Genomic DNA, 5,891 nt, shown 5'->3' on the forward strand with positions numbered 1-5,891 from the left:
TTGTACTAGAAGAATTCAATCATCATAACTGATGATTAATAATAGATTAAAGGATGGGCGTATGGATAAACATCATTTGCGATGTGACCAAAGCCAGATTTGTCTTTGACACGGAAAGTGTCCCTCCATTTGCATTAATTAGTTTGGGTACTAATGTGAAGGTCAAGCAAGGAGAGCAAGTCATTTAAAAATGCAACTTGCATACTATACATACACAACAACCACTACTCTTTGAGCAGTTATAGGTGGGTACACATAACCATGCATGCAACCAAACTTGTCTTGGCTCCAACCGCATTAACTTCTTTGGGTTACAATCAAGGCCAAGGAGGACTGCATTTGTAATACTTTGAGCACATGAAACCAAAGCCATAGTTGTCTTGACATGGAAAGTGTGGCTCCGATTGCATTAGTATTGGTTAAAATCTAGGTCAAGAAGGACTGCAATTCATTTCAAAATGCAAATTGCATATTGTACTTACACAACACCACAATCATTTGGGTTGTTAAGTGTGTACGCATAATCAGTGCAAACATGTCTGTGTCATGTCGGTTGTGATGGCTCTATTTTTTTCAATAGATATGGAGATGGCACATCCTATTTGATGGGATATATTAGCTGTCAACAGCAGATGGTGTATATTAGCGATGCTTGTAATTTGTGAATGATGATTGATCGTAGTAGCTGCAAAGTCCTTGATAGCTGCACCTAGTGATGAAGAGTTTGATCTAGCCATTGAAGTTTTTTAGTGTCTCGAGAAATTATTCCTTGTTATTGTTTCTTTCATTTGGTAAACATAAAAAATTATTGAGCTTGTTGGATCTTTTATGATAAGTATTAATCTGGGCCGAGTGATTCTGTAATAATCCGACCACTGAACACTACAGAAACAGTTCGGAGTCAAAATGTGCATTTCCTTATCTTTTCGAAATATATGCAAATTAAAAATGAAAATTATCATAAGTGATAAATCAATAGAGAATGTACAAGGAGAGGCATCATTGCAATGTAAGCAAAACCAGACTTTTCTTGTCATGGAAAGCGTGGCTCCAGCTCAATTAATTTGTTTGGGCTACTATTTAGGTTAAGCCAAAATATAAGAAGTTTGAAAATGCAAATTGCAGCACAATATATTGAGCAGTTGAGCTTGTATGCATAATCATGCAAGCAGATATTTGTCAGGCATGTTGTAATGGTTATTTGTATTATTAAGTTCAATGTCGCTAGAGGTAGAGATGGTTTAAAAAGAAGATGGTGTATGGTGTTAACTATATTAGTTATTGCTGAATAATGAATTATCAAAGAACATAGCACCCTTTAATAACAACTTCGAACTCGTTATTCACTTTGGCCCTGCAGCCACCCATATCTTCCAGAGAAATGCCATACTTTGAGCTTGCCACCGGTAGTTAGACAAGAGTACATTTTGTTGCATATTGCAATGATTGTACAATATTACGTTTTCAAGGGTGGAGCTGCCATAGCTATTTAGATGATAGGAATAGTTATATACATAATTAAACACTCCCTAGTAAGATGGGTAGTTATGAACCCTATGGATCACCACCATGGACCCATTGAAGCAAAAGCCTACAAAAACCCATTACCTCTTGGGTTACCATGCAATTGGAGGAAACTAGAAATAGGGGGACAATAGCAGCAGTTCCATTCTTCGTCATCATAATATACATACGTAACTAGGTTTATAGAAAACTACATTTTCGGAATTTTCACTAATGCGATGGTCGAAGGATGGGAACTGCACCCATGCATGGTAGACTCATAATCCACACTAACTTGATCCACTTAGCTACATTCGTACCTTATCCACCTACATGATGGTTCCCTTTTTTCCATTCATCACTATCCTATTTGTTCTGACCTCTTTATTCAGTCGTGATACTACAGACAGAGTCTCAGTGTGAGGTATGTGAGAAATAGTGGTGGTTTGGCTTTTGGATTTGCCACTCTTCCAATAGTGATGACTTCTTATCTGAGATGCTAGTCCGACAAGACAATGGGCTTAATGGCCTTCCATCTACGAAACAATAACGACATGTTGGCGCCGGCGATATAGTGGCAAGCAGCAGTGTTCCATTGTCCCATTCGAGGCGACAGAGTCGTTTGATCCCTGGTTAATAAATTAGAGTGCTTTGAGAGAAAAATGCATCAACATGAAAAAATGGCACGCATCAACAATACTTGGTTGTGCTCGAGGCCTACATACTCACCCTCAGGATAAAGTGTTCAATCTAACCAACTAGGGCGTGATTGGTTCCCTGCATGGATTTTGGCCCCTTGCATATGCGGCCCGGTAGAGCCTAGCTGAGCAAATAAAATCTCTAAACCATCTTATTCCCTTCATTTGGCTACCCTCATTGCATCAGGAGGTCATTTGATACATGATGTTTGGATGGAAACACTTGAGGGTTTTGGCTCTAAAGATGCAATTACATACCTTTTGGATCCTCCTCCCTTAAAGTTGTAGTCAGCCCCTCTTGTTAGTGGTGACCTTACCAAAATTACACTACAGACACAGTGCCAAATTAAGATCATTTCAGTCCTAGATAATCCCTCCATCTCAGTTTACAAGTCTTGCACGTGTACCTAGATATACGTGCAAGACTTATAAAGTGAGATGGAAGGAGTACTAAAAATGACAATTTGTCCTAACTACTAGCAAAGGGTAGTACCAGGTTAACACACATATGTCTCAATGGGTGAAATTTCATCAATAGCAACCAAGGGGGGAAGTTCACCATATGTCAAACCACTCCAACCTTTTTCTCTTCCAAGCTCCATCGTCATGTGCCTCCACACGATGGTCAGAGTGAACATCATCAGCCATAACATCGTCCTCTTCCAGCACATGCTCATCAAGACCCCAGTCTAAGACCTAGTTATGAAGAATGCTACATGCAGTAACAAGATTAACGTGGGTGGGGGAAGGTTGAAATGCCTTCTGGCCAAGTATCTTAAATCTATTCGCCAGAGCAGCAAATGTCCTCTCGATCGTAACTATAAGGCTAGTGTATATGATTGGAAAATCCAGCAGCAGCCTTGGGATAGTTCCTAGCAGAGAACCCATTGAGATGGTACCTGTTTTTCCATAAGGGTGGAAGAACCCCATGCTAACATCCACAACTAGCATCTCCCAGGTAGAACTTACCATCATTGACATTGATCCCATCATGTCGAGTCATGTTGTCAGTACGGGTGTTAGTATCATAGGTTGACCCTTCCCAACCACATAACACATATGTGAACTTGAGATCAAAATCGACAGCAACAAGCACATTCTAACTTGTGTAGTGCTTTCTACCCTTGTATGATGTAGCATGTGACCTCGACACTAGAGCAACCACATGAGTACCATCTATTGCACCATTACAATCATGTCATGGCATAAAATCTGTTATGGCTCACAACAATACAAGCATGTCATGGCATGAACAAACAGGTAGTACCACTCACCTTTAAACATGGATACCATCTATAAATCATGTGTCTCCTTGAAGGGGTTTGATCATTAGATGCATTGATCATATCTCCTCTATGCTCTCCAATCACATACAATACTTGCTTCAAATACCATAAAATTGTCTCAAAAATTCAATTGAATGCGTTGTGAATCTTTCTAAACGTCTGGTTATGACCTACAATATGACGAAACATTGCTACTTGGTCTTCCACTGAGGTGTGGTTATTATCTTGTAGAAACCCACTCTCCCTAAACGTCTCCACAGGCTTGTCAAAAGGGGCTTGTCTTATGTAAAGCTTGTTCACAACTTCTACATTGTTACTGTTGTAGATGTAGTTCAGATTGGCCATCGTCTCCCTGTCTCCGGCTAACATTGAACCATATTTAAGAAGATGCTTTGAATTTCTTTGAACCGCTCTATTGTGGACCAACATGTTGCGAGCCTGAATCACAACTATGATTGTTGAATCCTGAACGAGCAGCTGCCATGGGAGACAACAACGATGACCCACCCATGTCAGATACGAGATGGACGAGAAGGATGCAAAGACAAAGGGCACAAGCAACTCATAGAGGAAAGTTTTTTTTGTTATTGATACCACATATTAAAGTCGTTGCCTTCACTGGCGCCGTAGTTCTAAGACGGCACCGTCGCCGGTGCCGACTATTGAGGTTGGCTTATCCCCTCACTAGAGGTGAGCAATTAAAATAGGGTGTGTCTACAAATATTATTGCATACCACGCCTACTGGTTTTCGTCTTTTGTTATCTCCATTTGTGCACCCCGCGTATGCGATTCTCCCACTTGTGCTCGCCTCAGCCTGGCTCCACAAATGACCAATTTGAGTGTTTCTAGCAAGTCAGGCTAAGGGGTACTTTGAGTTACGTGCACATACATGCCAAGGCCCCGCATGAGCAATCAAACATGATATTTTGCATCCACTCGACATGATTGGGAGGCTGAAGGATACCAATCATGCTCCTAGGCATTTACTTCTGCCCAAATCTTTCTGAGAAGTAAACTGGTGATGTAGACAGGAGGCAGGCATATCGTGCTTAGCTGTTAGGGGTGCTCGCTACTTGCCAGAAACTGGTCAACATTCAACAAATGTGGATGTCATTGATGTTGCTGACGCTCCTTGAGGTAGCTGCGAAGCAACTACCACCGCGGCGACTCATAGGTTTGCTAACTATACAAATAGTCGGTGGATATTATGATATTTGTGATTTCTGAATGATCATTGATTGAAGGACCTAGCACGTATATGATACATGTCATCTAAAGATGAAAATCATGGTTCCATCTGCATTAATTAGTTTGATTTAAAAATGTGATCAATCAATATTGCAAGTCATTTGATAATGCAACTTGCATGTTGTGCGTACACATCAACCTCAATACGTTGAACAGCTAAGTGTGTACACATAATCGCGACTAACATGTTCGGTCCATGTATGCTCTAGTGGCTATATTATTATTATTTCTTATTTCAATAAAGATGGAGATGGCTCATCCATCAATGGGATATATCATTTGTACAATAAAGCATGATGTTTATTAATTAATGATATTTGTGATTTGTGATTTTGTGAATGATGATTGATCAAAGGACATAGAAAGTCCTTCATAGGCGCACCCCTTGATGAAGAGTTTGATCTAGCCATTGATTTTTTTCGCCATAGTTTGTTCATACAGTATTTCCATGTTATTTGTCATTTTTTAAGACAAGTATCTTCAGCCTGTTGATCCTTTTATGATAAATGTTACTCTTGGATATGTGTGTGTGTCTCTATAATAATCTAAACACTTGATACTTCGGACAGTTAATAGCTGATTTTTGTTTCTTTATTGTAATTTTGAAACTCATGTAAATGAACCATTCGAATTTTCATAAACAATAATTCAATAGAGGATGGACGTAGCAGGGGCATCACTACAATGGGACCCAAGCCAAACTTGTCTTGACATGGAAAGTGTGTCTCCCACTGCATTAATTAATTTGAATTAAGCAAGAGCGGAAGTCATTTGATAATGCAACTTGCATATGGTGCGTACAGAGCATCCACGATACTTTGAGTGGTTACGTGTGTACACACATTCACGGCGAACATGTCAGTGTCATGTATGTTGTAATGGATATGTTATTACATTTTTATTTCAATAGAAAAGGAGATGGCACAAGCCATTGGACATGATATATTAGCAAAAGTCGGGTGTATATTAACCATATTTAATTTGTGGATGATGATTGATCATATGACTTAGCAAGTCTTTGATATGAATTGTCTTCACATTAAAAGTGTGGCTCCCACTGAATTAATTAGTTTGGGTTTGAATTTTATATATATATATATATATATATATATATATATATATATATATATATATATATATATATATATATATATA

The sequence above is a fragment of the Triticum dicoccoides genome, chromosome 1B (genome assembly GCF_002162155.2).
Source record: "Triticum dicoccoides isolate Atlit2015 ecotype Zavitan chromosome 1B, WEW_v2.0, whole genome shotgun sequence".
Classification (NCBI taxonomy): Eukaryota; Viridiplantae; Streptophyta; class Magnoliopsida; order Poales; family Poaceae; genus Triticum; species Triticum dicoccoides.